This window comes from Malaclemys terrapin, chromosome 7 (genome assembly GCF_027887155.1).
Source record: "Malaclemys terrapin pileata isolate rMalTer1 chromosome 7, rMalTer1.hap1, whole genome shotgun sequence".
Classification (NCBI taxonomy): Eukaryota; Metazoa; Chordata; order Testudines; family Emydidae; genus Malaclemys; species Malaclemys terrapin.
The window spans coordinates 55,019,455-55,040,942 of NC_071511.1; the positions used below are offsets into that span (position 1 = coordinate 55,019,455).

At 42.5% G+C, this 21,488-nt stretch overlaps 1 protein-coding gene and 1 pseudogene across 8 annotated transcripts in view; one reads left to right on the top strand and one right to left on the bottom strand.

The window, feature by feature from the left end:
* Positions 1 to 21,488, bottom strand: part of USP54 (ubiquitin specific peptidase 54) — a 256,337-nt gene that overhangs the window by 232,408 nt on the left and 2,441 nt on the right. The window contains exon 1 of one of the 8 annotated variants that reach the window (XM_054034277.1): positions 3,169 to 3,215. The exons of 6 other annotated variants lie outside the window; for them this stretch is intronic. The gene's annotated coding sequence lies outside the window, so the exon portion shown is untranslated. Of the gene's footprint in view, positions 1 to 135; positions 172 to 3,168; positions 3,216 to 21,488 lie in introns of those variants that run through there. One more of the 8 variants, XM_054034278.1, reaches the window with a different exon arrangement.
* Positions 11,663 to 13,683, top strand: LOC128840342 (inner centromere protein-like; annotated as a pseudogene).

Genomic DNA, 21,488 nt, shown 5'->3' on the forward strand with positions numbered 1-21,488 from the left:
GAATGGGGCATGCTAATTCTTAACTAGGGGCTGGTCTACACGGGGGGGTGGGGGAGGGGAGGGGTCGATGTAAGATACGCAACTTCAGCTACGGGAATAGTGTAGCTGAAGTCGACGTAACTTATTTAGACTTACCTCGGGTCCTCACGGCACGGGATCGACGGCCGCGGCTCCCCCGTCAACTCCGCTACCGCCGCTCGCACTGGTGGAGTTCGGGAGTCGACGGGAGCGTGTTCGGAGATCAATATATCACATCTAGACAAGACGCAATATATCGATCCCCGATAAATCGATTACTATCCACCGATTCAGCGGGTAGTCTGGACGTACCCTAACTTAACTATTTACAGAATACAATACAGTAGCCACTGGAAAAGCCTTACAAATGCAAGAGAGGAAGACTATTCCAGCAACTGTCATGGGCAGTAAGTAGGAACAGAGGGCCCAGGGCCGGCAGTTCCCCTTATACAACACATTAGCACGGGCCTCCAAGGAATGTCAGAGCCAGCCCTATGTATACCACTGGGAAAAATTTCTGGCAACGGTGCTGCAGCGTGTACACACCTGACATGGAATGCACATGAGCAAGCACTCAAGGAAGAAATATAAGTTTTGATTTATAAGTGTAAAAATGCCTGCTCTGGACTTGTGAACCCAGGCAGGAGGCATGGTTCCCCGCCCACCAAGAAGGACTATCAAAATTAAATGGGCTATAATGGAACATCATGATACAAAGACTGGATTAACAGCCTTCTCATACCCATGAAGAGGCTATGTGCAAGAAAGGTAGTCCCATCAGCTTGAATCTTGGAAGAAGAAAATAAAGATAATTGACATGAAGATTTTTCATCTCTCTGCTGTTTGGACTCTTGTGACACACAGTACCCCCTGTACCCACGTATTCACCACCGTTGTTGGATGATGTGTTTTGGACAAGGTATCCCTTGTGAGATATCATTTGAAAAGTTACAATCTCTTGAACATTAACATCCTGTTGAAACATGTGTGTCTTCATTGTATATGAAGCTATGAGGTTTTACTATATGTTATGGAAATACATTATGAGTCTGGGAAGTCAGCTCCTCAGAGGTAAGAAAGGAGTGAAATACTTCCTTTTGTTTGTTTTAAGCCTGCTGCCTATTAATTTCAATTCATGATCCCTAGTTCTTGTGTTATGAGAAGGAGTAAATAACACTTCCTTATTTACTTTCTCCACATCAGTCATGATTTTATAGAACCAAATCATACCCCCCCCTTAGGTGTCTCTTTTCCAAGCTGAAAAGTCCCATTCTTATTAATCTCTCCTCCTCATATGGACGCTGTTCCATACCCCTAATAATTTTTGTTGCCCTTTTCTTAACCTTTTCCAATTCCAATATATCTTTTTTGAGATGAAGCGACCACAGCTTCACGCAGTATTTAAGATGTGGGAGTACTATGGATTTATATAGCGGTAATATTATATTTTCTGTCTTATTATCTATCCTTTTCTTAATGATTCCCAACTTTCTGTTTGCTTTTTTTGACTGCTGCTGCACATTGAGTGGATGTTTTCCGAGGACTAACCACAACGACTCCAAGATCTCTTTCTTGAGTGGTAACAGCTAATTTAGACTCCATCATTTTATATGTATAGTTGGGATTATGTTTTTCAATGTGCATTACTTTGCATTTATTAACAGTGAATTTCATCTGCCATTTTGTTGTCCCGTCACCCAGTTTTGAGAGATCCTTTTGTAGCTCTTTGCAGTCTGCCTGGGACTTAACTATCTTGAGTAGTTTTGTATCATCTGCAAATTTTGCAATCTCACTGTTTACCCCTTTTTCCATATCATTTATGAATATGTTGAATAGGACTGGTCCCAGTACAGATCCCTGGGGGACACCACTATTTCCTTCTCTCCATTCTGAAAACTGACCATTTCCTATCTTTTAACCAGTTACCAATCGATAAGAGGACTTTCCCTCTTATCCCATGACAACTTACTTTGCTTAAGAGCCTTTGGTGAGGGACCTTGTCAAAGGCTTTCTGAAAATCTAAGTACACTGTATCAGTGGTGAGCTGGAGCTGGTTCGCACCGGTTCACAAAGAGTATTCACAAGAACTGGTTGTTAAATTTAGAAGCCGGTGTAGAACCGGTTGTAAAGGGGCCAGCAGATGGGCAAACTCCAGTCCGCGGGCCACATCCGGCCCGCCTGAGCTCCCACCTGGAGAGGCTCCCCCGGCCCCTTCCCCACTTCCCCCCCCCTCCCCTCGCAGAGCCGCAGAGCCACAGCGCGGCCCGCCGTCGGCACCAGTGCTCTGGGCAGCTCTGCAGCTCCTGCCGCTTTGAGCAGCATGATAAGGGGGCCGGGATTAAGAGGAGGGGTTGGATAAGGGGCAGGGAGCAGTTGGAGGCAGTGGAGGTTCTGGAGGGGGTGGTTGGGTAGGCGTGGGAGTTCTGGGGATCTGTCGGGATGGTGGTGGATGGGGTCGGGGCAGTCAGGGGTCAGGAAGCAGGGCGAGTTGGGTAGGGGGTTGCATCCTGGGGGGCAGTTAGGGTGGAGGGGGGTCTCGGGAGGTGGTGGTCAGGAGACAAGGAGTGGGGGGGTTGATGGGTTGCAGCTTCTGAGGGGGGCAGTTGGGGGCAGGAAGTGGGTTGGAGTCGGATGGGTGGGTGGGGGAGACAGGCACGTGGGCCTTATTGTCCTTCAGTGCTCCTTTATAATCTCGATCGTCCAGTGGCACCACTGATTGTTTAGCAGGCTTCCTGATTCTGATATACTTAAAAAAAAATTGCTATTACTTTTTGAGTCTTTGACTAGCCGTTCTTCACATTCTTATTTGGCCTTCCTAATTATATTTTTACTCTTCATTTGCCAGAGTTTATGCTCCTTTCCATTTTCCTTACTGGGATTTAACTTCCACTTTTTAAAGGATACCTACAAGTTTTGTTTTTGGTGTGAGATCTGAGGTACAAATTGGACTGGTCTCTTGGGACTGGAAGCAACCTAAATCTTCTGTGATCTTGGTACATGGCAACCAACTATCTATCAGTCCAGCTTGCATGGGAAGCAAGATAGTCCGCTTGGGCACTCCAGTCTGATTGACTCCACAATAAGACTGTTATAGTGCTTCAGGAGCTCACATTTGTTACCGAGTTGGTGAAATCTAATTATAGAACATACCACCAGTGTGGAGTTTCTGCCCTGCTTTTTGACAGTCTACCCAGAGGCTGGCACTCTCAGTCGTGAGCCGCTTCAGACAGCGTGACATTCTGAGCCTGCCCAGAAAAAAATAGAAGGAAAGAAGAGATATAGCTCCTCCTCAGTATTAAGAACCTCAAATGTCTCCTGAGTGGCAGACTGCCAAAGCCCTCTCCTCTGCCCACAAACATCCTTACACCATTTTGTGGGTGCAAAGGATCCCAACTAGCAGTTACTCAATTGTCAGAACCTCCACATTACCACAAAGCAGCATCTACAATGCAATTATGAATTAATACAAACATCCATGAGAAATTGAAAATTCTAGGGCAGTGTAAAATAAGTTGAATACAATATCAAAACAAACAAGGAATACCAATGGTATTGTTCACTTTAATATTTACTTAAACAAAAAATCCCAATTTTTTAAATGTGTCTGAAAGTGCAGACTCCCATCTGCGCCTCAGATTTCAACAGAGTGCCAGAGGAACCACAGACCATGCCACAGAATTTACGTGTGACTTGCCAGAGAGTAGACAGGCCACAGCTGATGCAATTACTTGTTACAATAGAAACTAGCATCAGAACTGCTAAACAAGGGAATTTCCAAAACCAATGAGGAAGTCTGTATTCTCGTCTGCAATAATGCAAATGCAGATTTAAATTACTGTAGTATGCTAACAACACACAAGATACAGCTTATAGATAACTAGCCATTTCACTCATTTTTCTATTGAAGAAACAAACAGTGGCCCTTGGGAAAGGTTTCATTCAACATAACAGTCAATCCATCAGCTACAAAACACTAACTATACTGTAGTAACTATAGACTTCCCAGAAGCATGGAAAGGGTGTGTACAGTCAGGATTATTAGGAGTAAGAATAAATAAATAAAACATCTGCAATGCTGGCCCTGCTGAGGACACAAACTGGGGACAGAATAAAGAACCTTGTCTGATGTTTATAGACACTGCATAGTAATGTATGGACACAGAGAATTAAAATGAATTCCACAGGCCAGGGAGTTTTGTGCATGGAAACTGTACCCAATAAAGTAGCATCCACCCATGAAAGTTATGATGAATGCCACTGCTTTCTTGATACATAATGGGAAAAAATACTCAAAACATTTTTGTATGTCAAGAACACTGTCCTATAGATTTTTAAATGCCTTAATCTGCAGGTTCATTTTTTAAAAATGCAAAATTCCATAGTGATGTGTGACAGTCAATTATTTCAAGAACCACTCCATCTTGCCCTGTCTCTCTGCCGCTGGTTCAAAAATAAGACCATGCAAGTCTCAAAACCCTGTCAGGCAGACAGTGCTAAACACCTGGTCAGATTCCTCGGAGTAGAAGCAGGTTGAGGGTGAGTTCCAAACATTCCATTGGCATCTTTTGCTTTGCGGTAAATGCCCTCCAGGTATGGCTACGCTGCAATAAAAGACCCATGGCATGGCCACGGCTGGCTCACGTCAGATGTAAATGTTTAAGCTCAGGCTGAAGCCTGGGCTCTGAGATCCCACAATGGGCAAGGGTCTCGCAGTTCAGGCTGCAGCCTGAGCCTGAATGTCTACACTGCACTTTTATAGCCCCACAGCCCAAATCTGCTGATTCTTGGTGCCACAGCGTTTTTAATCGTAATGTAGCCATACTTTTTCTCCCCTCCGCTGTCATTCTCTTGGAAATGTTCTTGTAATAATGTTGATTCTGGGTACATCTCCCAAAATAGTGGGGCTTACTGAAGTCACGCCAGAGGTCCATCAAAATCTTGAAATGTGCCTCTGGACAGCTAACAGCATACTGGGATAAGGATCTCTCTTTTCTAGCATTGTTTGAGTCAGCTATGTAGAAATGAAGGGGTTTGAACATCAACCACATAGCTATAAACTGTTAAGTGGCTTCCAGTGCAGAGGAGATGAGTAGGTAGGAGGGCAGGAAAACACAACTCCCGGGAAATTGAATATACAGTTCGTAACAAAGAGAGGGAATATTTTTGGCCAGAATATCTCAAAGCAGAGGATGATACTTTCTTCAAAGCGTTGGAGCAATGGTTCACCATCTACATCAATAGCAAGTGAGTTCCAGATGCATGGAAGAAATCGAAAACAATACTATTGATGAAACAAGGTGATCCAGAAGAATTGAGCAACTACCATACAATCACACTCCTCTCACAAGTGTATAAGGTCTTCACCTGCATCATACTCAATCAGATTAAGAAGGATCTTGAAATGCACGAAAGCAGAGAACAAGCTTGTTTCCGCTCAGGGTACCCAACAATTGATCACATCCACTCAATTCGGCAGCTCATCGAAAAATGCAAGGAATACAAAGTATCATTGTGTACTGCATCGGAGAGCTGTACAACCACTCCTTGCTATCCCAAGCCTGCATTGTGATGTGATCCCACCAGTCAGTGCTAGTTTCTCAGCCCAGAAGTAATGTTCCACCATCTGCAGCTACTTCAGGAATGCCACTAACAACCTTGAATTGGTTCTTGCTATGTCCCACAGCAATCTGACCTCTAAGGAATCAAAACCCTCGACAGGTCATTGTCCACACAACTTTGTTTGGCTTTGTCTTTTTACACAATTCTGTGATTGCAGCTACAATAGCTTCAAACTCACACACAAATCAGCGTTAGTAGTTAACTAAGCCTATAAAAGACTGGACCTGCTTTTGGGTTAGAGGCACAAGCCAATTAACAATAGCTTCTCCTCAAGGGATCAGGAGAGATCTGACTACCCCCTACCCAATGTGTCATGTATGGAACTTTGGCTGCTCAAATTTTACATTTAGATGCCTTTACAGTCAGACCTACATCTCTGAGTTTTAACTGTATAATTCCAGGGTGTTTCATATGATTTGACAAAGAGCTGCTAAAAATAGCAAAATGATAAAAATAGGCCCCCTGTGGAGTCCTGCAATCTATTTAACACTCAGCTCACCCACCTCTGAAAAGTAGCTCCTGCACTAATGAATCTGAAAGGTAATATTTTGAACTCCTACTATCCTGTATCAGTAATAAAAGTAGTTTTTTTCTGTGCATCTTCATCTAAAGGGATCTGCCACTAACCTTTCACAAGGTCAGACATGCTAAGTCTAGCTTTGCTCAAAATATCAAGCATTTAATCAATTCTGAGCACAGCATATGCATCTAGAACAATGACAGCACTGAGTTTTCTATAATAAACACAAAATGTTACAGTTATCTTTCTTAGGGACCAAGACAACTGGCGATGTCCAGGGCCTGCCAGACTCTTTAATCATCCCCCATGTTTGAATTTGCTTTTGCACCTTGCCAATGGTACGGTAGGTCTGAGTGGGCACATGATGATTTAAATGATTCATCACGAGTCCTTGCTGGAAAATACTTGCTTGTATGCTTGCAGCACAGACATTACCTCCAACTTTTCAGCTAGCATTAACCCATAGGCTCAATATTTAAAAGTAGCCAATCACTTTGGCATTCAGCCATCAAATCAATGAGGTATGATGCCTCAGTTTCTCCTTCAACACAACAAATCATGTTTACCATTGGTTGCTGACTGTGGTAAGCTTTAAGCCTATTCATATGTACCAACTGCAGGACTGCTTTAGTGGGAGGCCTTTTAACATACGTACATTAATTCCCCTCTTCTAACACTTCAACAGGTCCCTCCCATGAGTTTTGCATTTTGATATTCTCCACAGGGATAAGCACCAACACCAAGTCCCCTACTTCAAAAAAGCACATTTATTAAACCACGCCTTTTGTCCGCTCAGCTGTGAGTGAGTTTAGTTTGAACCACCTCCACCATGTCTCTGAACTCTTTTCAGAATCTTTGTACATATTCAGTCACTGGCTCCCCCTAGAAATAAAACCTTCTCCTCAAAAAAGTAAGAATGCCATTCAAAAGTGTGTTTTTCCGCAATGAGGGCTATTTTCCATGCCAACTTTTAAACCTCAGCTAGTCCAGAAGGGGAAAAAAAAAAAAAAAAAAGACAAGTTGCCAGAATGTTTCTGTAACAGGAAATAAGTATTCTCCATCCACCCCATCTCCTTCCCCTTACACACGCTCGTCTTATTCAAAAATATTTAAATATGTTTTCTGTGAAACTTACCGAAAGATTCATCTGTGGGCAAAGACTCAGTCTGGAAAATTTCAATGAGTTAGGAGCAACTGAAAAGCAGTGGTTAGAGAATGAAAACTATTATGCATCCTTAGGTACAATTAAGTTCCAACTAAAAAATTTTGGGGGTGTAAGCATTCTTTTCCATTCCTCTTCAGATTTAAATATAACAAAAATATATAAAATCACCACATCAAGTACACTGATGTACTGATTCTTTTCTACATTCCAGAAATATTTATCCATGAGCTTCCTATAGTACCCATTACCAAATTATATAAAATACTGGACAGGTAAATTAGCATAGAAATAGTATCAGAGGGGTAGCCGTGTTAGTCTGGATCTGTAAAAAGCAAGAGAGTCTCCTGTGGCACCTTTAAGACTAACAGATGTACTGGAGCATAAGCTTTCGTGGGTGACGAAGTGGGTATTCACCCACGAAAGCTTATGCTCCAATACATCTGTTAGTTTTAAAGGTGCCACAGGACTCTCTGTTGCTTTTTAGCATAGAGATAGCTGACTTCATACAGAATACTCCGCTTCATCTTTCCCAGATTTTGGGATGCTATGCTTGTGTGCTAGTTTAATACACTTTGATTACAATATGGCAAAAAAGTTTTAGAAAACAGGAAGATCTCGCAGAACATTTCAAAAGTGATCAGATACACTCTATATTATCAATGTTGCCCCTTTTCATGTTCTTGTCCTAGTTATTTCCTTCATTTTACCCCAACAGTAGTGTCCTATATTCTACAATGCCATGTAGATCTATTCGAAGCATTAACCTGTTTCTGTGTCATAGTGACTGCACATGTACTGCTATGCTAACAAATGCATTCATAGTTGTTTATTGATCACTTTATACACTTTCTCTACTGGAAATCCCAGGAGGAACACCAGAAAGTCTCCTGGCATTTCATGCTTTGCGACACACTTTATTGGCAGTTTCCCAAAGTATTTTTATCTTTGGGCATTTCCATAAAATGTTAATAGAAAAAAAATTCCTCTACAAGCTGTCTCTGGTATTTCTGAGTCACTTTTGTGTATTTTTAGTTCTTTTTTTTTTTTTTTTTTTTTTTGCTAAAAAGGAAAAGAAGTCATTCACAAAATTCTAGAAGGAAAAAAAAAAAAAAAAGGAGCAAGGAGAACCATCCAATACTGGCTACCACAACTATCCATTGAGATTTACAGATCAGAAACCAAACCTTCCAAAATACAAACTTGATATTAGAAGATATTTAACTTGTTGAACAAGGGCTGATGTAGATATGAAAGCTTAGTGAATCTGTAAGGTTTCCCTATATTTCACACAGGCTTCTCACCTGATTACAACCATCTCTTTCACTCACTCCACATTTTGTACTTTTTTTCCCACACCACCCGATAAGGCTGGGGCTGTCTCCCAATAAGCATATGGGAGTCCTTCTAACCTTTAAAAAAATCTTCTGAAACTCCAACTACCCCATGAAATATGATAGCTATGAGATACCAATCTGTGTTCACTGTGTGTTTGTTGTACATTATCATACCTGCTTCTGTCTTAGATTAACAACTCTTTGGGCCAAGGGTTTGCTATTTCTTTGGCATGTTCTGCAGTGGCATGCATATGCATTTTATAAGATTATAAAAATGCATGTGTGCTGAAGACATTAAGGTGCAATTTCTTAAATTGAAACTCCCCAAACTAAAAAAAAAAAAAAAAAAAAGTACCACTCCACAAGAACAACATAATGCACCCATAAACACGGCTCACAATTCCTCAAAAGGCATGGTAAAAAGAGAAAATCCACAGCAAAGGCATCTATTATCCACCAGACTTTTAAACATGGAGACTGCAAAGTTGATCAAATCCACACATCTCATCTATCATGGAAAAATACAGAAAGAAAACCAGCCTCTCAGGTAGCCAGGAGTTAACAGCGATATATAGATAAGAAAGAATAGTTGCCATCACATCACCAGAAAGAATTCAAATACAGGTGAAGAAAAATACTACCTACTCAAATCTTATCATACTCCCAACAGACAGCAACAGTGAGACTCAAGTCTCATCAGTAACAACATTCTAATATCTTCTTTCACCTATCTTTTCCACCGTCACTGACCAAAAGACTCAGGACATCTTTAGTAGCCTTATTTCTTAATTTTCACTGAAAACATTTTGAGCTATTTTCTGGCAATTCTCTAGAAGTGAATTCTAAGCCTAAAAACACTAAAAGCGATGTACAAGTACAGCAATTTCATCCAGGGAGTTAATGGAACTTCTTTGTGCTAAATTTGATAGATAATAGTTGGAATTAAATGTTTTGAGTCATAATAAACACAGAGGCAGCATTGTAGATCAGAATTACACACAAATTACACAGATCACATATACAACTAAAGAAAATAAAATGTTAAAACTTCAGATTTGAACACTGAGTAGAGCAAGAGAAAAGAATGTTCATATTTAGTCTCCCAACGAGCTTTGAGAAATGGATTCCTTTACCTCTGGATATCAATGTGGACTCAACCCCTATACAGGTTAATAAAAATATCCCTAGGAAACAAGTGGTATAAAATAAAATGGGCAGCAAAATGACAAAACCAAGACTGACAAACTCCTTCAGACACATTAGAAAGAGAGAAACAAATGTTATGGGAAAGAGGAAAATACTGTCATGTCAAAACAGGCATAATATAATCCAAGAAAAGAGGAAGGTGCTGGTCGGGAGTTTGTACAAGGCAAAAAAAACAACAAAAAGAAAAAGAAAAAAAGTAAATGTAAAAGGTAACTTCGTAATAATTTACCAAACTCAGTATAAATATGAGAGTACAGCATTTACATTTTTCTGAACGCTGAATTTTGCTAAGCCATTTGCTGAGAAATTTTATCTCAAAAAGGATGAAAATTTAGATGATCATGAAAGTGTTTAACCCACTTTTTTTTTTTTTAAATGGAATTTGTGCCCAATCTTGCAAGCTGCTGAAACAGTCTGCATATTGCAAGGTCAATACTATTATTTACTCTGCTTTGAGATGAACCCAGTTTGTGTGTCCAAACTGTTCTGTCTAACCTTGCTTATGAACTCCATGAAAAAGAAACTGTCTTCTACTGTACTTTTTACAGGACCAAGCATCTCGACTGTATTCAGTAAACATTAGTAATGGATGACAAATAAAAATGACAACACAATTTCAAAAGCCTCCAGAGATAAGTAAACAAATCTTGGTATGATGGACAGATGTGTTAGTAAAATACTGCTAAGAGCAGCAAAATTGTATTGAAATTTGTTTTCTTAGCAGGAGCGTGAAGTTAATAGCTCTCAGCATGCCACTTACAAGAGCTTGGATTCATTTTCCAATTAATGGTAGCAATAGGTTCTTAGTTAATGGTTTTAAGATAAAGCTGCGTTTTGCCATATGGTTGGATTTCAACGACGAAAAGCCCTGGTGTGTAAGAAATTGTTGCTATATTTAACTTCTGTGCCCTCACACGCACAGTGAACAATTGGGGTGGACAATGTTAGAGTATTCTCAAATGCCAGTGACACCAGATTTTTACCCCATACTCTATTTAAGAGGACTACATGGATTTTAAATAAAGGAACATATGGATGGCTCAGGGGATTGGTAATGGAATACAGAGCTTTTCACCTCTAGATCACTGGTTCAAATCTAGCCTCTGTCAGTAGTAAAGGAAAGTTATTAAAATCTGACAGCTGTGATTTATGTGAAATGATTAGTTAGTCTCAGCCCAATTCCTAAAGGACACAGACCATCATAATAATTTGCATCCTTGCTGAGAGTTTCATCTCAGCAGATTTAACAGGTATATAAAAAGAACTACCCTCTCACCCCTTTGGTGCCAACTCCAGACCAGCGCTAAGACAGCGTCAGAGCAATGTACCGAAACTTGTATCACCACTGCAATGGCACACTTGTTCTGTGGGTAAAGAGAGGACTTCAGTCTCCAGGGTTATCAAATGCACTGAGTTTGTCATTTTATAAAAGTTATAGAAGAGGGTGTCACAAGGTGGCTGGCCCAATTAAATTAAATAGATCCAGCTCCACTTTGCCAATCAGAAGCAGCTATGAAGGATAAGGGAGCATCAGAGGCAGCAGGAGACCCAGAGAAGGGAAGAGTGTTTCCTGGAGGAAGGCTGAAAGCAAGCTGAGCAACAAGTGATGTTTGCTGGATGACATCCCCAAGCCAGGGCTGGAAAGTGCAGAAGCCAGGAGAAGCAGCAGCTGCAGAAGAAGGTGCCTGTGGGCTCTAAGCTAGAGAGCCAAAGCCAAGGACCAGGAAGGGACCATGGAGCCGGCCTGGTCTGAGAAAGCACAAGAGCAACCAGCCTAGCAGTAGACCGATGGATAGAACGATGGTGGAGGCGACAGGCCCCATACATCTGCTGGCAGTCTGTAACTGCAAACAGTCTGAATTCCTGCAGCAGGTGGACACCACCGACCTGGTCTGGCTGCACAAGATCTGCAATGAGGCCATCAAGATATTTAGCAGTAGCTTCAGTGATGAACCAGAGCAAATGACAAAAACACCATCCCAGAGAAATCATCAGAAGAAGCAATTGTCTATTGTTCTGGATGAGACCAAAGACCCCATCAGGAAGAAGAAGAAGGAGGAGGAGGAGTATTAAAACAGCATCTTCTAAGCAATGTTCCAAAAGACTCTGAAGAAAAAAAGGGGACCTGAAATAATCAGGGCTGTGGGGGAAGAGGCATCCCCATCTCAACGAGTGACATGATCCCAAGTTACATCACCTGATACACACACCAAGGTACGTCCTCAGAAGTCAGCTGTCCAGCGAGTGGAAGGGAGGGTCCCCTTAGTAGAGATCATTGTCAATGATTAAAATAGTACTGAGTTACATGTGAAGAGAAGTGTCCTTGAGAAAGGGCAAAAGTCCCCAGGTCACGGTCCTTAGCTCACATGTCTCTTCCAAGAAACCTGGGATGGAAGCCTTTGTGCTGGTGATCCCTGAAATTCCTGAGGCCAAAGGGAAAAGAGAAAGCTAGAGTCCAGCTAAAGGAAAAATAGCAAATACACCTACTATAAACCCAATATAAACAGGGAGCCTCCAGCTCAGGGGCCAGAAGGCAGCCCGGGACCAGTAAACACCCGTTTTAAGGATAGCATAGGGACCTCCACAGGCTCAAATCAAACTATCACTCTGTGCGCCACAGACTGTTGGGCTGAACCTCCATGAGCCACAGGACCTCCTTGGCAGAGAAGTACTCACTGGCCAGCAAAACGAAAAGCACAATCCAGAAGTCTGTCAGCAAGATTACATCCAAGAGTAAGGCAGCTCGGAAGTCATCTCTAGCCTCCAATCACATGAGCTGTCCACAGAGGCTTGTGGATGACGAAATAACAGTTAAAGTCAGGACTGAGTTGGGACTTAGCACCCCCTCCTCTAAGGAGGTTCCCCAAACTCAAGGGTGTCCCTTCACTTTTGAAATGACAAGAAGACACCAATCATCAACCTTGCAGCAGAGCAGCAGGAGGGAAGCAGCAGAGAGCAATTCTATTCAGAGCGATGAGGCTCAGCAACAGCCCCAAAGTTATAAGAAAGCTGTAGATGAGCTGTATGATGAGCAGCAAGCAAAGGATGATAGACTCTCCCTTCCCAGAAAAAAGAATCCACCCCCCACCTCCCTGCCCAGCCAGCAAGGTTGCTTGTCCTTTCAAGACATTTTTACATACTGTACTAAAGAAACAGCTGCCCATGGCCTGAGGTGCTGTGGGGCGAAGTAGATTTAATGAAACTTTTCATCGAACGCCACACTCTGCTCCAAACCAATCCCAAGGGTGAGTTAGTTGAAAAGGAGCGGCAGTGGCTGAAGAGTTTGAAGAAGAAACAGGAGGCTGATCAACACACAGAAAAGAAGCTGGAGGAGGAAAAAGATGGCGACTGGAGGAGATCAAATTAAATAGGAGACGTGTCAATGGAAGGTGCTCCAGACTCACAAATTGGTAAAGCAGATGGAAGAGAAGAAAAGACAGATGAAGAAAAATTTGCTCAGTTTGACGAGAAGAGTAGGAAGAGGCGGGAGGAGACGGTGGCAGAGAAGGTAAAGAAGATGAGATGCTGAGGCCCTGCACAGACAAGACGAGGAGGCCCGAAAACAGAAAGCGCTACAGCTGGAGGAGGAATGCTGACACAAAGGGCTGATGCTGAAAAAGAGAGAGGAGAAGCAGCAAGGGCAAATGAAGAAGAGTACAGAACTGAGACAGGCATGCTTGTCATGCTACAGCCGGCTGCAGGAGCCCGCTCCAGGGGAGCTGACCTATGACAATATGCTGTGCTTAATCTGTAAAGAAAGAGGGACCAGGGCTCACGCAGAGCACGCCATGCATAAAATGCCATTTTGCAGAGAGCGCTGAACCACCCCCATCAGCGTGACTTTGCACACACAGTGCACAGAGAACACCATAACTGAAGGCAGGAGGGACAGGAGCAGCAGTGGGAGGCGATTGCTGGCTCTAAGCCAGAGAGCTGAAGCCAAGGGCCAGAGAGGGCTGAAAGCCTGGGAGCAACGGAGAGGCTTACCCACTGAAATCTCCACAGCAAAGAGTTGGACCCAAGGGAGCAGTGAGAGCCAGGGGAGTGAGGGATGCTCCCCCAACAAAGAGGCTATGGGGTTCATGGTGGGAAGAGCAGGGTTGCACTCTAGCTGGAAGGGCTGTCCTGGCAGTGTTACCGAAGAGGACTGATGAGGAGCATGGGTATGGTGGACAACACCAGAGTATGGTATAGAAGGACTCCCATGAGAGGGGCCAGTGTGGTTGCCTGCTCGGAAGAGCAGGGTTTTGAGGATTATATACAATAGAGGTGGGAAATGGACTATATTTGGGACTTTTGTTGAGTATTCAGTGAACTATGCGTTGGTAATTAACTGGCCCCAAGGAGGTGCATTATTTAGGCAAGAGAGCCTGAAGTGGATTTACTGGGGGAATCTGAAGGGGGAAACTGAGGCAGGCATGTCTGTCATGCTGTGGCCTGCTGCAAGAGGGCACTCAAGGCAGGGCTGCCTTCTGACAGGGGACTGGAGATTTTAAAACAAACTTCACATTACCATATACCGAGTTGTATCTATCACAGTTTTTAATCCAGTGATAAATCTATTTCATCAAGCAGAAGTTTGTAGGAAAAAGTGGGGGAGGAGGTACCTATACTAACTCATTAGAATTTCACAACCAACATCTCCTTTGTTACAAAGCAAAGTGTCTATGTATAAAAGCTACAGTTTAAAAGATTGTAAATCAGAAATACCGACAACAGAAACAAATCTATTTTCATTTAAAACTTCCTGCAGACAGTCTCAACTCAGGAAAGGATTTAGTCACAACTTAAAATAATATAAATGCTAATTTAAAAAAATTATGAATTTGGAATGCTTTTTTGTGTGGTCATGTGACTCAAACACTGACATTTAATGATTAGTCCTTATACGATCAAACTGCTTTCAGAATTTAAAACAAGGACTCATGGCCAATGACAGAAAGGCTTTTTACCGCCACAACATAAATCCAGTCCACCACAGGTCTGCAGTGCTCTTACTAAATTTGGGGACAACACACATTAATTCCCATACAGGTAATGCAACTCCCTGCACTTTTCAGGCAAAGTTATCAACTGTTGCAAAAGACACACAGACACCTGCATGTCAGCTTAGCCTTTCAAGTTAATCTTTACTCCATATTCCTTCTCCCATGCATCAGAGACCAAGATCTACTAGAAGTTTCACATTCTATTAACACAAAAATAAACTTAATTTACCAACAATTAAGATCACATCAGGGTGCACTCAACCAACCCAAAATCTTGGAAACATGGCAAAATAAAGTGAAGGGAAAAATCTTCTGCATTCCTTGCCACGTTCATATTGCCTACAACAGCACAGATGACACATTAACATTTCATAAGGCATTCACCTCCATCTCCAACAGTTACGGAAAAGCACTACATACCCCAACATCCTCTAACGCGCACTTTAACACAAAACCTTAGCAACAACTTCAGTAATATTAACACAGACCACCTATTCACATGCACAGACTGTGTTAGTTCAATGTGCTGATCTGACGATAAAAGAGCGTATGACGCTGCCATTAAAGTTTTGAGGTAAGGTGCCTCACAGGTACGTCGCCCAGATGACCCGCACACACACAACCTAAAGCCACTTGATGCAGGAGAACCATTATCACCCTCTCCCAGCGATGAAGCCAGAGTCTTGGGGTATATTGGAGGGGTGAGAACTGGCTGCTACCTGAGTGGCAGCAGCAGGGGGAAGAGAACTGTGCTGAGATTCCCAGTCCTCTTAAAATAAACAGCAGGATTTCCCCTGAGCAGATGCTTAACTCCTCCTCAAAACTCTACCCTATAACATCCATCAACAAACAGCAAGTTTTTACCTGGGAATGGTCTTTGGGGAGGGAAGAGCAGAGTGACTCTGGGGTTGATATGGATAGAGAAGACAAACTGGTTGAATGGTGAAGGAAGGACAAAAGGGAAACTGAGTGTTTCAAGTGAGGGAAGAAATAAAAAAAATTGAAAAAAATTAGTTGAAAATTAATCCTGTAAAGAAGTAGAACATAGGGTAGACAGCCAGGTGAATGGATGGGCAATGGGGATGGACAGGAATTCCATTAAAATGAACTACTGGGGGGGAAATGAAGAGGACAGTATGGTAACAGTAAATAGTTCTAGAGACATGAATGAATCAATAGATACTAGAGCTCGTTTTTATATTTTTGAACCATAAGACACGCACATGAGAAAACTGAATATCTGTGACCTTTCCATTATAACCTCATCCTCTTATCCCCTTTTCCCTCGCTCTGTTTGTTGCATCACTTGTTGTGTCGTGTCTAGTTATACCGTAAGCTTTTCATGGCAGAGATGCTCTCTCTCTCTCTCTCTCTATATATATAGGTATATCTATAGGTATAGATAGATAGATATAGATATAGATATGGTTACACAGCACCCAGTATACAAGAGCTCTGATCCTGATGAGGGCCTATGGGCATGTGACACTGGGAGACCAGCCAACTTGTGTATGGCCCATAACAACTTAACAAGAGGCATTACAATTGTTTCAGGATAATTCACTTGTATTTGAATTTCAAGATGTACTAGACCAGCAATCCCTAACCCATTCATTTGTAGTAACAGAAATCAAGGATAGATGCTAAATGTGTTTGTCTATGTACCCATATACTCCTGGGGGAATTCTGTGCCAAAAAAATTATAAATTCTGCACAATATTTTAAAATTCTGCATATTTTATTTGTCAAAATAACACAATATAAGCACTCCAGTTTCAATTATTTTGGTAATTTATTTAAAAATACCTGTCAAGAACTATGTCAACAATACAGACATCAGCCAAAAAGATTCGTCCAGGACTAGAGGGTTAAAGAAACCACTACAACAACCCAGTTCCAGTTGGGGGCTGCTTGAGGGGGATATGTGGGGCCCCAAGAACCCAGACACCCACACCCCCTTCCCCTCAGAGCCCAGCTGCGGGGCAGGCCCCAGACACAAGCACCCCCTTCCCCACAGAGCCCAGCTACAGGGCAGCCCTCAGCCCAGACAGCAACACCCCAGAACCTTTACTCCCCCCAACTTCTTTACGGGGGACATGGTGTGGTGCAGATCTGCCCTTTCTCACCCTTTGCCAGAGCTGGCTGAGTCTCCCAGGACCTCTCCTGTACCAGGGAGAATGAGGATCAAAGAGCGTGCAACCTCCAGCCCTAACAGGCTGGGCACTCCGCTCACTGTGAGCTGGCCTCTGCAGAGTCCAGTGGCAGCCAGATATTCTGCAGGGCAAACAGGGAATTCTGCATTACACAGTGGTGCTGAATTCCCCCAGGAGTAACCATTAGCAGTGTAACAATGTAACCAAATTAACTTATAGATGCTAATTCCCTTTCATGTCTTAATTGCCTTTTGTGACCGGGATCCCAGAGGGGCCACACTGAGATTGCTCAATTAGGGCAAACTGCAAAGAATGGGGCACACAATCCCCAAAACTGGTGGTTATTCTAATACTTAGATTCACCAAGCCAGCAACAAAACAGCCTCCACAATGCCTTACTGGTTACCCAGAAGCCAAAAATACAGTTGCCTTAAAGCAACCCAGCCTTTGGGCTCCCACCCAGACAGCCAAGTCAAACATGATGAGGATTACTGAAAATCTTTTTCATCATATAAAAAGTTCTACCAATCCCAAAGGATTGAACACATTACCCTCCAGGTTAACAAATATTTCAAATCTTACCCAAATACATGCTTACAGCCAATTCTTATTAACTAAACTAAAACTTATTAAAAAAGAAAAGAGAGAGTATTGCTTAAAAGATCATTATACATACAGACATGAATAGAGTTCTTAAGTCAGTTTCATAGTGGAGATGGTGAACTTTAGAGTTGCAAAGAATTCTTTCAGAATTAGTCCATAGGTTCAGTCCAATGTCAGGGTGATCCAGATGGAACTGAAGACCTGTCTTTCGTCTCACACTTCCCCTGATGAAGCTTAAGCAGATCTGAGATGAAAGGATCAGGTCCCAAGAACCCTTTATACAGTTCCCAGGCAGCCTCTTGACAGCATGCAGTCCTTGGGTGAAAAATGGGCAATTACCCTAGCTGTGAAGTAGACCTCCTATTTCCTAAGCATCACCAGTAATTAGGTACGTGGATTAACATAAGGCAATTGCCTATCTCCCTCCATTTACAGGTAGTTCATCATATACTTCAAAGAGAAATTAAGACAATGATATCACTGCATTCACAGTTCATTTAAATGTTAACATTTCTTTTTGATCTCTGAATTAACAGGTACAGTGATAGACGGAACTGTTTGCTTGCATTGTTAACCTCTAACAATATACTCTATATAAATAAATACAATTAGTATTACCTCTAATTCTCTAACAATACAGGTTTGCATTTCAAAGCTCTAGTCTAACTAACATGAAATGGCCCTAACTACAATTTACATATAGCTTAATAAGTTTCAGAGTAACAGCCGTGTTAGTCTGTATCCGCAAAAAGAAGAACAGGAGTACTTGTGGCACCTTAGAGACTAACAAATCCATCAACCTCATGAAAAATTAAATTTGTTAGTCTCTAAGGTGCCACAAGTACTCCTGTTCTTCTTATAGCTTAATGTGTCTTTAAAGGTTGAATCTGGGTCAATGAGCCTGGTAGTTATGTAACCCTTTCTGGTCTGTGTCACACCTTTATATTATGTATGTGATTGTGTTCAGTCAACCTTAAGATCAAAGATGTGAGACCTGTATGAAACTGACAATATTACATATATAGTCTTCAGCTTACCTATCCATGTTATAATGCATGACCAGCAATTGCCTTATGTTAATCAGTGTAACTGGATTACCGGTGTATGTATAGTAAATAGTGTATACATAGTAAATAGAATGTTAACTTCAAAGTGATGGGACAGTGTATGTGTAACCTTTGGGTGAACTAGAGTTCACTTCATTGCCTTTCTCCAGTGCCTAAATAACCCAACTCCCATAGAAAAGTAGCTGGAGAGCAGAGAGTTGCCTAGCAGCCTCTCCTTCGTCATCATGAATAGGTCGGAATATGAACAAGAGGCTGCTAGGCAACTCTCTGACACCACATTCTACAGGCCATTACCCTCTGATCCCACTGAGGATTACCAAAAGAAACTACACCATTTGCTCAAGAGACTCCCTGAAGCAGCACAGGAACAAATCTACACAGACACACCCCTAGAACCCCAAGCAGGGGTATTCGATCTGCTACCCAAGATCCATAAACCTGGGAATCCTGGATGCCCCATCATCTCAGACATTGGCACCCTGACAGCAGGATAGTCTGGCTATGTGGACTCTCTCCTCAGGCCCTACACTCCCAGCACTCCCAGTGATCTTCCAAATACCACTGACTTCCTGAGGAAACGACAATCCATTGGTGATCTTCCAGAAAACACCATCCTAGTCACTATGGATGTAGAAGCGCTCTACACCAACATTCCACACAAGATGGACTACAAGCCGCCAGGAAAAGTATCCCCAATAATGTCACGGCAAACCTGGTGGCCGAACTTTGTGACTTTGTCCTCACCCACAACTATTTCAGATTTGGGGACAATTTATACCTTCAAGTCAGCGGGACTGCTATGGGTACCCGCATGGTCCCACAGTATGTCAATATTTTTATGGCTGGCTTAGAACAACACTTCCTCAGCTCTCGTCCTCTAGCGCCCCATCACTACTTGTGATGCATTCAAAGAATCATAGAATATCAGGGATGGAAGGGACCTCAGGAGGTCATCTAGTCCAACCCCCAGCTCAAAGCAGGACCAATTGCCAACTAAATCATCCCAGCAAGGGCTTTGTCAAGCCTGACCTTAAAAACCTCTAAGGAAGGACCACCTCCCTAGGTAACCCATTCCAGTGCTTCACAACCCTCCTAGTGAAAAGTTTTTCCTAATATCCAACCTAAACTTGGACACTACAGTGCAAATAAGCGACGGTCACAACCACCACCCTATACTGTAAACCTACTGACTGCTATACTTACCTACATGCCTCCAGCTTTCATCCAGACCACATCACACGATCCGTTGTCTATAGCCAAGCTCTAAGATACAATTGCATTTGCTCCAATCTCTCAGAGACAAACACCTACAGGATCTCTATCAAGCATTCTTAAAACTACAATACCCACCTGGTGAAATGAAGAAACAGATTGACAGAGCCAGAAGGGTACCCAGAAGTTACCTACCACAAGACAGGCCCAACAAAGAAAGTAACAGACCATCACTAGCCGTCACCTACAGCCCCCAACTAAAACTTCTCCAGTGCATCATCAAGGATCTACAACCTATCCTGAAGGACGATCCCTCACTCCCACAGACCTTGGGAGATAGGCCAGTCCTTGCTTACAGACGGACCGCCAATCTGAAGCAAACACACACCAGCAACTACACACCACACAACAAAGGAGCCGGAGTGGGGACGTGCCGCTGCTTCCGGGAGCCGTGCAGAGTGGGGCAAGACCCCAACCCTGCTTCCAGGCGGGAGCTTGAGGGCTGGATTAAAAGGTCTGGAGGGCCGAGTAGGGCCCTAGGGCTGTAGTTTTCCTACCTCTGGGTTAGGAGAATTCTCATAATCATTTTGAAAATGTCCTATTTGCCCCTAGTTAAAACAAAGAATTTCTTCTGTTAAATCTTGGTATTGCTTGTTCATTAAATTATTTGGGTCTTTGAGGAGTGAATCGTGTATCTGACATGGACGTTTCAGAACTTGGCTTGGTCATCTGCAGTCCCACCAACTGCTGCTCAGCCTGCAGATATTTCTCCTTCCAGTTATTGCAGTAACTTCTTCATGGGTGCTGGAAGTATTTTCAGATGCCTTTATCAACTGAAAACTACTCCTATGCAAGGGCTTTCCTTTTTCTTCTAGTTCTTGTCGAAGTTTTCTCTTTTGTTGATCAGAGTGCTCCCTTTCCTCCTGGGGGAATTCTGCATCACTGCACATGCGCAAAATTTATGTCCCCCACAGATTTCTTCGCTTCTCTGCAGAAAAATGACTTTCTGATGGGAAAGCAAAGGGAAAATGCATGGAAAGACAACCAGACTTTACATCTAAGCTGCCTTTGGATTCTGTCCTGTTGGGATAATTCCAAGAAAACTTTTGCAAGTTAGCAGATATAACATTACTGCTACAAATCTGCTTTATGAACACTGAAAAATCGTGTGTGTATACACACACACACACATATATACACATACATACATATACACACACACACACGATTCCTAACCGGGGGGGGGGAGAGAAAGAGGATTCAGTGAGCAATGTGACCCAAACCTGCCTGACAGGCACCACCTAGAGGCGAACAGAGCTGGAGGACAAATATTTAATTTGATACAAATGAATATGCAACGCAAATTTAGGTACTGCAGCAGAGTTCTTGGAGAGTCCAATCTGGAGATCTTGTCCATTACTATTTTAACCTCCTAAATGAGAGCTGCTCTACATGGACCAGTTCCAAAATTATTTTAGCTCATGGTGTGTTCTTTGTCAATTATATTTTAAAACTTTCTTGTTCAAGTTATGCATTATTTCACCAATTTAATTTTCAGTACTGCAACAATTTCTTTTCCTTTTAGAGAGAAAAACAGTCATTG